The following is a 12,822-nucleotide window of genomic DNA, read 5'->3' on the forward strand; positions in this document are numbered from 1 at the left end:
CCTGTGGCCATCAAACTGTACAACTCCTCCCTCTGAGTGGCCCTGTGACTATTTCACCCACTGCAATAATTTAATCTAACTTGTGCAATAACCCCATTCACCCTGACTGTATATATGCTGTTTGTGTAAATAATCTTGTTCAGTTTACAATATATATGTATATATATATATTTATTTAAGTTTATGTTTGTTAATAATTCCTGTTTATTTAACTCTATATTTGTTAATACTATTGTTTAAATTTCTTATATTTTCACGTATCTTTCCTCTCTTGCAAGGAGCACCTGTAACATAAACAATTTTCCCTCGGGGATCAGTAAAGTAAAAAAAAAAAAAAAAAAGATACTCTTGTCTATTACTGCTGTGTGCATGCTACAGTGCTGTCTGAAGTCACCACTGGAGCATGCTCCAGTACTGTCTGAAGTCACCACTGGAGCATGCTCCAGTGCTGCATGAAGTCACCACCCTCACATTTATTACCAGGAAATCGAGCAAACACAACAAACTTTCCGGCAAATGAGCAGGACAGAGTGCAGAACCTGCTAAGATATCATCACTGTGTTCTCTCCACACGATTCTCTGCTGAGGTAAGACACATTATATGTTCAATTAAAGTACATTTAGAGTTTCCCTTTATAGACATGTGAAAACTAAATGTTGCCACCAACCATTCTAATGTACATGTGAACTTCTGAGGTACTTTTATTTTACTTTTATACTTCAGTTTTATGATACTTTATACTTCTACTCTACATTTCAGAGATGAATATTGTTCTTTGTTCTCAATTACATTTATTCAACTATAGTTACTGTGTACTTTGTTGATTAGGAGTTACAAATGGGTAAAACTGGATCAGTTCTTTTATCTGTGGGATATATCCTTTTATCTTGTTTTATGGAGGTAATCCAGTTCCTTATGTATTTTGTTCAGACTTTTTGGGGAGTTGATTAACTATACATTTTTGGAATTGTTGGAACATGAGGAATATGAAAACAAATGTTTCTTCTTTTTTTTCAAACTCTTTTTGGTGGTCATTTTGGATTTTAAAAATGGCGAGTGTTCAAAACCTTTTTAAACAAAATGTCAGGTTCCAAGCTATGCAGGTATTTACTTTCATGGCTAAATATGCTTTTTTTTTTACTCAGATATTAAGATAAACTAAGAACAGTCACTTGGATATACCATAATTGAATTTGATGGTCAAAGGTCAAAGGACTGGTGTGTGGAGGCGTACAACCACAGGGCGGTAATTCTAGTTTTAGTGACGGCCTGTCAACTTAAAATGTCATTCCTAATCTTCAGTATAACTTTGATCTTGATCCTGGTTCTGGTTCTCACATTGTCTACTGCAAAAGCAAAGGTCAGTGCATAGTAAGTCTCTTGACCTACAGGAACATCTTCATGTTGACTACCCATTGCAGTGGCATCTCACCCTTTCAATGATGGCCTGAAGAGCTGGTAGTACATGTGGGTCTCAACTGGCCTTTATCATCCATGTACACATTTTGCCCCAAATTTGGGGCCAGAATTTGAGCTTGCACATGTAGTTCCCCTATCAATAAGCTGTTTCAGTGCATCTTCTGTAGGTGGTAGCTTGATACTCTCTGCCTTATATTTGTCAAAATGTGCCATCTCAGCTCTGGAATGTTTCTTATTGTGATTCCTTTTGAGTAAAAGCAAGCACACATAAACCTAGTCGAGTGGTTCTGTTCCTCCACTACTAAAAAAATTATCTGAAAGCATCCTCAGAGTTTCAACGATGTCATCTTCGGTGCGTGGAAGATCTTCAACCATCTTCCTGTCAGTGTTGGGCAAGCTACTTGGAAAGTGTAGTGAGCTAAGCTACTAGTTACTCTAATATTAAATGAAGCTTCACGACATCAAAGCTATCACCCTCAGAAATGTAGCAAGCTAAGCTACAGCAAAATGAAAGTAACTAGTGCAACTACATCCAAGCTTTTTACTAAATTGAACCAACTTCGTGCCAAGTCAGTGTTATCTTTCTGATCGATAAAACTGTCAGTCAAACAGATAGGCAGGTAAAAAAGTTCAATTGTTTATTGAACAGTGAGCTGCACTACTCCCAACACGACTCAAACCACAACAGCAAGAATGAAGACCTGCTTCAAACAGTCACAACATGGTCAAAAACGTACATGGGTTTATGTATGTGTATGTACACTGCAAAAACTCAAAATCTTACCAAGAATATTTATTTCTAGTCAAAACAAATCTCATTACAGTTGAAATAAGACTCATCACCTAAAAAGTAACTTGTTTTTAGACAATTTTCACTTGTTTCAGGAAAATTTTCACTTGAAATAAGTAGGAAAAAAAAATCTGCCCATGGAGCAAGTTTTTTTTTCTTATTGCAAGCAAAAAAAAAAAAAAAAAACTTGCTCCATGGGCAGATTTTCATACTTATTTCAAGTGAAAATTTGCTTGAAACAAGTATTTTTTAAATGTAAAGACATTTGTTTTGACTAGAAATGAGGCTAGTAAACACGTTTTAGTAAACACATTTTATAGTGAGCAGCATACACATGTATGTCCCCTACAAATCCCAACCGTGTTTACAAAGTTTGAATGAAGGAGACGGATGCAAAGGAAACGGAGGATGCGCATTGATCCTTTTGTCTCTGTCTGCAGGAACGAATATAAATCCCATTCATGATGGGGTCAAATGGATTATGTGCATTATTAACCACAAAACAAGCAAATACTTCATCTTAATGGCATATAACACTCATTATGCTTCAGCTGAATCCTCTAAGCAAATGACCATGTTGAATTGAAATTAGTTTATCACGTTAAATGTCCAAAATTATATGAAATTGCTCCAATGCGTTAAACCAAACTTTGTGCATAATCACACAGCTTGATATGCCCTGGCAAACACAGCGGGACTGCTGTACAGACCATTGGTCTTTCTTACCCTAACCCTGGTTATTTTCTGAAAGCACAGAGCAAAGAAATGTCTTTTTTTTCTCCCCCGGTCTGCTGTCAGCAGAGAGCGGCGGCTGCAGCGGGGATTTCAGCACCACAGACGGCGCGTGTAAAAAGACTTGACAAGCGTCTCCTTTAAATGTGTTTGCTGCTACTAGCGAAATTATACATAATAAATGAAGACAGTGACATATTTTCAATAAAAAACAATGAGTTGAACATTCATTTCAAGCTTTTGTAGTACAACGAGTTTCAGAAGTGTGCGAGTGCGGCCGGAGAGCGGGCGGCAGTGTTTAATGCAGGAAACTCGATATGGACTTGAAAATCAATTTCGGAGTGGGGGTCGTTCGGAACGGCGGTGTTTCGGAATCGGTTCATGCGGAAGTGACTCTGTGTGGAAGCGGTGACAGTTTTATTTCAGTCCATAACAGAAATCCCCGCCTCGTTTGAGCTTCAGAAATGATTTTGGAAATGTAGCTTGTGTGGACGCCACCGCGCTAAGTGATCAGTAAAAGAGCTTAACTACTGAGAAGTTACTTGATTCAGAAACAGCGACGCTACCACCAAGCTACTGAGAAATGTAGTTAAACTACAAACGTCCGCTACGTAGTGACGCTACTGCCCAACACTGCTTGCTGTATATTTTAGAATCCAGTTTAAGATTTTATTGTTTATTTTTAAGGCTTTGAATGGGCTGGCCCCATCCTACCTTTCCGTTCTTTTGCAAAAATGTGTTTCATCACGGTCATTGAGATCAGCGGCCAGATCACTTCTTGTTGTCCCAAGAACAAGGTTAGCGCAGAGGGGAGACAGAGCCTTTGCAATTGTGGTCCCCACACTCTGGAATGAGCTGCCCCTCCAGGTTAGACTGGCCGATACCCTCCCTGTTTTTAAATCTCGTTTAAAAACCCACCTGTTTTCGTCGGCCTTCTCGGCCCCTGTATGAAAGTTGGCAGCCTTTTGTAGTCTTATTTTGTGTTTCCTTTTCTTGTGTTTTATTTATTGACTTTTTGTATATTATATTTTATGTACAGCAATTTGGTCAACGGTGTTGTTTTTAAATGTGCTATATAAATAAATTTGTATTGTACTGTATTGTATTATATCTTGCATTATTCCTAGTTTACACTACACAACTTAAGCCCTGATTAGCCACTAATTTAGTAGTTAGCTCCACACTCACAAAATTGGTGCTCGAATGCAAACTGTTCAAGAAAGTGAGGCGAAAAGTCACCAATGCAATGCTGCCAGATATCTAACATGCTGAGTATCTGGACCCAGGGGTGGACTGGGACACAAATTCAGCCCGGGATACTCAAGCGCACCAGCCCACACACTGGTTTCTACCTATAATCCTCTTTATGTTGTACACACTACATAAACGCTGTCCTCAGAATCAGCTGAATAAGAAAATCAGCATCCAAACTATAAAATTAATGCAATAATGAATTGGCCACAAATGGCTATGTGCTTATTATTTAACTTAAAATAAGAGCATATGACTCTATCCTAATGTAGCAGCATAGAAATGTTTATTCATTTTCTACGTACTACGTTGCCACTTTAAGTGGGCGCCCCAAGTGGCCAGTCATCAAGGTGGCAGTGTATAAAAAGTTGTGCCCCCCCCCGTTTCTTCCTTTTGTGCTCCCACCGGACGCGTCACTTCTGAGTTGGAGGTGTTTGCCCTCGAAAAGGTATGGCTGCTCGCTGTTTCCTCTCCTGTTGTTTGGTCTCTTTGTTGTGCTGAAGGCATGTATTTTGGACTGCAGAGTGGCGGTTCATGTGCCCCTGACTCCTGTGTGTGCCATCTGGTCGTTTTGTGCTGGGAAGTGTCCTTCTCTCTTTGCGTCGTTGTGCATGCTATCATGTGGCTAACGCTAGTGTGGTCACAGGTAAATGCTGGTAGCTGCATGGGTCCCTCTCTCCCTCCCTCCTCGCGTGTGTGTGTCTATCTGCCGCTTTGAAAAGGTATGTAGCTTTTAATGTAGCTTGCAAACGCGTCATTTTTCAGTTTAGTGTAGATCGTTTGAGTAACGCTAACTTTATTAGGTGAAGCTGTAATCACATGTTCAAGTTTACCGCTGTGGCGTGTGACGTCATAATCAGCTGACTGGGACCGCTGCTGCTTTGTCTCTGCTGCTTGTCTCGCCTGAACTTCTACGTGGCGTTGTTTATGCCGCTTTGTCTTGCCTCACATTTATATGGTTTTGTTTATGCTGCATTGACTGCACTGCTGGGTACTGGGCTGCTTTGGGACGCTGTGCCCTTAGAATGGTGCATTCACCCTGCCTTACTGGCACTGCTCAGTGGCTCTGCAGACCGGCTCTTACCTGGGTTCATCCCCTCATTTTAATGGATGGAAAGTGTGGGGTTACACTCCCCCATATTTTTGGATTATTTGTATAATTTTGGGTTTATTTCTTCTGCTTTAATTATTCTGGCGTAGCCATTTTAACCTGCCCATTATTTTGCATATTTTGGTTCATTTCATATTTTGGTTCATTTTATATTTGCCCATTTAATTCCTTGGTTGATTTTTTATTGTTTTCTTTATGCAATTTAGCAGTTTTCTTTATTTGCTAATTTGCTCTCTTTTTGGGCAGTTATGTCACGTGTCTGGGTGATTTGTGTTTTCTCTGTATTTTTGGGATTCTTCCCCCTCTCACTATTTTCTGTCCCACCAATAGGCCTCAGCTCTGATTGGTTCTCCCCTTTTCTTTTTCCTGTGTGAATGGTGTGTTTTATTCGTTTTTAGAAGAATAAAGTGTACACTATTTTTAAAACCTTGAACCACGTCTCTTGCCTGAGTAAAACAGTGTGTCCTGTTTGTGAAGGTTAATAATTCTCTGGGTGAAATTCCCAGAGTGGCGTTGTCTGGCAACTTGTTAGTGTATATTGTACTGTACTACTTCTCCTCCGCTCACCTCCTTCCCCCCTTGCCACACTAATGCATCTAATTTTATGCACAATATAATTGTCTGCCCTGTCCTGCCCAGCCGTGCTCATGTATTACATAAGCCCAATTTATATCTCCATGGACACAAAAAACACAGAAAAGTCCAAGGCACCCTCTTTAAATCTATAAAATGCCTTTATTCACATGGCATTTTCACAGTGACATTAAAAACCAAACTCCGACGCGTTTCAGCATAGCCTTCGTCAGGGAGTCAAACAGAGTTATGAGGAAACACCTTATTCTTTTGTAGTGGTGTTCCACCAATGAAAATCTTCCACCTGGTCCCAGTGACACAGAGAGAGTGTGGAAATCAGCCAACCCCTGTAGAGGGCATGGCCTCTACAGGTGGACACAGAGAGGGTGTGGAAAAACAGCCAACCTCTGTAAAGACCCACCCTAAAATAAAATAAAACTGAAGAAAAAGGGGCAAAATCATGAGTATTGACAATCATCATGGAAGTTAAAGGGACATGCAGTGATATATACAATGACAGTGGTTGTCCAAACAAACAAATATTGACAACTTAGAAAAAATAATGAATTCACAGAAACACTGTAAAATCTAGGTCTTCATTAAGGCCAGGATGTCTGGTAGCCTGTAATTTGTGTATCCAAAAAGCTTCCCGTTGGCTCAGTGTTTTTAGTCTGTCACCTTTGCGTGTGGAGGATGGAATGTGGTCAATACCAAAGGCTTGTAAAGTGGATGGATTACTGTTATGGAAGTCCAAATAATGTTTTGCCATAGGGTAATTAACATTACCAGTGCGGATGGCATATTTGTGTTCTGCTAACCTGTCTTGAAAATATATCTCCATGGCTCACAGCCATGAACTAAGGAGGTATAAATTGGGCAATAGGCCCTATAGTCAACTTTTAGTCAACTTATTACTACAACGAAAAAAATCCCACTTAATACTACTAAAAAGGTTTTCCTCTGGCTAAAATGTAATGCACTGTAGGGTATGCCTTCACATTGCACCTGTCATATTTCTGGTCTCATCCTCCTCCTCATCACGACTGGGTTTAGTCTGTCCCTCAGCTTCATTGTCCTTGGGACTGGGAGCACCACCTGAAGTTAATTTCGTGCATCCACAGGTAAAAAGCAAGCACATATTTTCTTTTAGTACAGGTTTAAATTATAATGACTTATTGCAATACCTAGTGGGCTAGTTGGCCTCTTGAACCGGACACCTAGAAGAAATATCAATCAATCAATCAATCAATCAATCACTTTTATTTATAAAGCCCAATATCACAAATCACAGTTTGCCTCACAGGTCCTTACAGCATACGACATCCCTCTGACCTTAGGACCCTCACAGCGGATGAGGAAAAACTCCCCCCCAAAAAACCTTTAACGGGGGAAAAAAAAAACGGTAGAAACCTCAGGAAGAGCAACTGAGGAGGGAACCCTCTTCCAGGACTGACAGACATGCAATAGATGTCATACAGAACAGATCAGCATGATAAATTAACAGTAATCCGTATGACACAATGAGACAGAGAGAGAGAGAGACAGAGAGAGAGAGAGAGAGACGCAGGACAGACGATAATGTTAATAGCTTACAACAACATTAATGAAAGTAATAATATTATAATTATAATTCTGGCTGTTGTGGTACAATATGTGGAAAGTATATATTAATATCTGATAGTATACATATGTGACAATATCATATGTGTATAATAACAGTAGAAGTATGACTCATGATAACAGCAGCAGCAGGAGGCATCTGGCAGGACCGCAGCAGCAGCACAACCACACACTTCACACCATCCAGGCACCGCTGCAATATAAGTTAACCTGAGAGACAGTGGAGCACAAAGGCTCTGGAGAAGAAGCCGAGTTAGTGACACGCAGTATGGCCGAGATAGATGCAGTAACAGGACGAGAGAGAGAGAAGGAGAGAAGGTGCCTAGTGCATGCAATTTGCCAAAACCAACCTTGCACATTACACACTCACGAATGTTAATTCACCTGCTGTGGCAATGTCAGCTCCAGCTCTATCTCCGTCGTTAGCAACACCAGCAGCCTCAGCCCGTCGACCAACACTGCGGCCCAACAGGTCGGTTATTTTGGAGAACTTCGCTGTCTCTTCTTGTAAAGATTTAAGTTTTTTTATTCGAGTTTTTCCGCGCCACCCTTATTTTTATTTTTTTTTTTTACCAGCTTTATCCATGTTTTCAGCACTAATGGTCAAACTAGCCTGGTCTGCCATGAGTAATGACTGATGACTACGGCTAAGCCAATCAGATTTCAAGAAAAACGAGAGTCTCTTTCGTATTGGAAGAGGCCGCTCTTGTCTCCTCCTTCAAGCATCAAAACATAAGATTGACACCTACGTTCCCTCTGAACATCTCACAGCAAACAAACAACATGGGAGGGACAACCTGATCTCAGAAATACGTGAAATGACCACGACCTCTTAACACCGCATTCCGTGGTGGCAGCACGTAATGGGTTGAAATTACGTGCTGCCACCACGAAAACAATGCCAATGTAAAGTCAATTAGGATCCTCTCCCGTGGTGGACACACGAATTCAGTCACGTCACGTCAACCTCGTTTTCCTCAATGATATCTTTAACATTCCTGTATACACACAAAAACATGAAAGTGTCCTTGATAACTCAACAATATGACAGGTTAATGTCAAGACCATAAAATAAAATAAATGTATTTTGCCAGCTTTTGATAGCGTAGAGCTTTAAGAGCATTGTGCTGTGGGCGGAGGGGGCGCGTTCCACTACTGTTTTGTAGCTGCTGTCCGCCATCTGTGGGCTTCATTCCATTTCAGATTGCCATCCGTCTGCCTTAACTGAATCTAAACGTCACTAATAAATAAATAAATAAGAAGATAAAAATAAGGCTGAGCACGGAAGAACCAGAGAGGAAACACCATCACATGGAGCCCTCTGCCCCTGGCAACCCGGCCACCCTCCACTCCACCAGGGGAGAGCGGACCCCAAGCCAGCGCCACAGAACCAGCGGTTGCCCCGCTGGTTATACCTCCGACCGTGGCAGCTGTCACACAAACCGGTGCTGAAAATTATACATTTTGATACAGGTAGGCTATATACATATTGCAAAACTCTGTAAAAGTACACCAAAGCATATTTTCGTTTCCAAATATTTATTTGAAAACGAAACCATTCATACGGTCAATATAAAACATTTTGTTAGTAATAAAAAACAAATGTAATCTCAATGCGACCACGCCAGCCGGCGGGACTGCGGCTGAACCACTTCCAATGTTCATTCATTCATTCATTCATTCATTCATTCATTCAATCGCGTGTTCAATGTGTGTGTGTGTGTGTGTGTGTCAGAGAGGAGTATCAATAGAAAAAAGTAATTAGCCTATTTCGGTGTTTATTTCTTTTATTCTTCCGTTTTGTTTTGTTTTTTTTATTAAAATGCGTAATATAGCCAACAATATTATAGACCAAATGTTAATCTAATTATTATTGTAGAATGTATTTAGCAAATCACCACTCTCAACTGGAGACAGCAGCAAAAAAAAAAAAAAAAAAAAAAGAGACATTACACAGTAGAACATGCTAAAAGTAAATACAATAATAGGCTAAATAGTATCTAAGCAATAATAAAGTGTCTAAACAATAATAAATATTATCTAAGTTATCTATTAGGCTACCATTCCACTCTGTAAATAGATTTTAAAATTTCAATGTGATTTTAATATTATTTTTGCTTATTTCATTATTGTTATTATTGTTTTTACTTTTTAGTAGTATTGTATTGTGTGAGGATGACTCATTTTAGTAACTATCTACAGTAAAAAAGGAAATAACAAGCAAAGAAACAAACAAAACTCATTTTATACACTGGGCCTTCAAAGTGCTCTCTGAAACTACACCTGGCAAGGCTTGTGTCCAAAAAATGAAAAAATCTAAACTTTGTTGTAGAGCTAAACCAAATACATCATTGGAAAGGTCTCAACCTGGAGAGTAACATATGTCAGTATGAAGATTCTACATGGCTCCTGCTTTCAGCCATTGAACTTTGAACCTTGACCTCAGTGCATGTTTGAGGGCTTATAACTCAGCAACGAAAGGGGGTACAGACATGGGACCAACTGTTATAGAGAGCTCTTGACCTCAGCTATCATGTGAGTGTAGTCAACAACTGGGGGTGCTGTCAGATATGGATAAAATATGGATAAAATTAATTTCCACCCATTTAGAAATTAGATATTTAAAATCTGATTTCACAAATGTGTTTACCATCCCCTTAAAGTCCACAGTGTACTCTCAATTCAGTATTTACAACTTCCAAATCTGGGAAAAAGCACTTCGATTTTTAAAAAACTACAATTCCCTGGGACCGCGCCATGCAGTTTGATACATATCAGCAACATAGTTGTAGTTCTTCTGATTTGCAAAGTAGGGCTCTAAATAGGGTTGTAAAAAGATATATCTACTGAATATATCTAATATCAAGTAAAGCCGAACTAGTTATTACACTCCACCTAGATGAACTATGGTAAGAAAAAAAGCAAGGATGTTGGCTAATCGTAGTTATTTTAGATAGTACTCTAAAAATGGCGTTTTTTGCGGCTTGTTGTAAAACAGGGTCGTAAAAAGATACATCTACTGAATATATCAAATGTCTAGTAAAGCTGAACTAGTAATGACACTGCACCTAGATGAAATATGTTAAGAAAAAGTAGGCATGATGGTTCATTTCAGATATTTTAGCAAGTTCTCTAGAAACGGCGTTTTGGGGATTGAATATTTGAATAAGCTATTACAAATATCTAGAACAGCCAAACTATCACGTTATTATCATTATTATTATTGCTGGTGGGAAGTTATAACAGAGGAATATATTTGCCGTTTTAATATCAAGAACACTTCCGCGTTTTTGTGTGTATACAGGAATGTTAAAGATATCATTGAGGAAAACGAGGTTGACGTGACGTGATTGAATCAGGGAATCCGTGTGTCCACCACGGGAGAGGATCCTAATTGACTTTACATTGGCATTGTTTTCGTGGTGGCAGCACGTAATTTCAACCCATTACGTGCTGCCACCACGGAATGCGGTGTTAAGAGGTCGTGGTCATTTCATGTATTTCTGTGAGATCAGGTTGGGGAGGGATGCTCATTGCAGTACTGCAACTAGCAACTAGCTTGACATTCACTAAACTTTTTTTTTTTCCCTTTGACAACTGGGCCGGCCCCACCGGCATTGACAGAAGTGTCCTGGAACATGCCCTGTCCTCTGATTGGCTCCATCTCTCACATCACTGGGGGATGCACTGAAGTATGTTTACATAGGCCTATCTCAACCTCAGAAAGACAGCCACATGGTCGCTCCTTGCGCACATAGGCAGCGCTGCGCTGCAATCACCTCTGAATGGCGTATGCCAGAGTGTTTATTCTTCTTGTGGTGCAGGGCAAGCAGGAACAGAACAGCACCTCACGTTCATATTGTCACACCAGTTCTTATTTAACATTAAGCACACACCTCCTCCCTTTCTCTCACCAGAGTTTTCTGCTCTGTCAAAACAATAGAAAAAGAGCTACCTGGCTGAATGACGCTGTCTGTCCACGTCTATGTCTCAGCTGTTTCACAAGCACTCACAAAGCCATTGTCTGTTAATTATATCTGTGATGCTGCAAACATGGAGACAGAATGGACATAGCTCATCCCTACAACTCAATCTAGCTGAAAATGTGGGTGTAAATTCATTTTTTGGGATAGCAGCCATATTAGTAAAATGCAAATTAGAGATCATAAATAAAATACAATATTATTTTAAAATATATCATAAATCTGAGTATTCTACTGTGTTTCTAATGCTTAAACATATGAAATAGACACCAAGTTTGGCAAAAGAGTAAAAAAAAAAAAAACCTCTTATTTTAGGTAGCTGCCATCTTGGAAATATGCAAATTACGGTTACACATGTATCTGATGATAAAAATAACCTTTCCAATGTTTATTATGGTCAAAAAGTTGTAGCCATAGCCATTAGGATGGTGACCATATTGGATTTTGCCGCCATGGTCATCAGAATGCCAATCTTCGATGCCCCACTGTTGAGATGTCTTCTACATATATTAAGCTATATAAATACCAAATTTGGTGCTTTTATCAGGAAATGAACGATTGATCAGCCATGCCACCCCACTATAAAAGAGACTTGATTCCTCACACTAAGTCTAAGAGGGTTAACTGCCGGCAGGAGTCTCCATAAGATGCAGGGAAATGGAGGACAGGATCCCGCCTGAATTCAGGAGCGGTTGCCGGACAGCAGGGCCGTCGCAACCGGACAGGCAAACTAGACGATTGCCTAGGGCCCCGAGCTGGAAGGGGGGCCCCCAGAGACAGCTGACATTGGTCCATATCAATGACAATATGATGGAACCCCTATAGACACTGCAACAATGACAACACGTTGGAATCCCCCCTAATGGGGCCCCCTACTAGCTGCTGCTTGCGAGTGGCTAGAGGGGGCCTCCCAGAGACTGCTGACATTTGGTCCGTAATCAATGACACAACTTGAAGCCCCCTTAGACACTGCAACGACGACACGTTGGGAGACCTCCCTAATGGGGCCCCCTACTAGCTGACTTGCTGCTAGGGTGACCAGACGTCCCGCATTGTGCGGGACTGCACAGCATTTCTGTCTCTTTTCACGCGTCACGCAAATTGAGACCATGTCCCGCATGATTGGTTGCCACCTGCGCTAGCATTGTTGGAGTACCGTAGTACTACGGTACCTCACGGTAACACTACTGTGGGATAAGTTCAAAGTCCATTCGCAAGAGGGTGAGTGTCCATGCGCCGTGCAATAACGGCAAGCACTGGCCACCTGGCACTCCATATCAATATAACAAATCATTCAGTAGCACGCTGTGCAAGTACAGGTGAATCCTGCTGGTTGTGGGTT

At 40.5% G+C, this 12,822-nt stretch overlaps 1 protein-coding gene across 1 annotated transcript in view; it reads left to right on the plus strand.

Annotated features, from left to right (window-relative positions):
• Positions 1–482: 482 nt before the first annotated feature.
• LOC125882477 (NXPE family member 3-like) overlaps positions 483–12,822 on the plus strand; it is a 49,189-nt gene continuing 36,849 nt past the window's right edge. The window contains exon 1 of the mRNA XM_049566182.1: positions 483–587. The gene's annotated coding sequence lies outside the window, so the exon portion shown is untranslated. The remainder of the gene's footprint in view (positions 588–12,822) is intronic.

This window comes from Epinephelus fuscoguttatus, linkage group LG22, assembly GCF_011397635.1.
Source record: "Epinephelus fuscoguttatus linkage group LG22, E.fuscoguttatus.final_Chr_v1".
Classification (NCBI taxonomy): Eukaryota; Metazoa; Chordata; class Actinopteri; order Perciformes; family Serranidae; genus Epinephelus; species Epinephelus fuscoguttatus.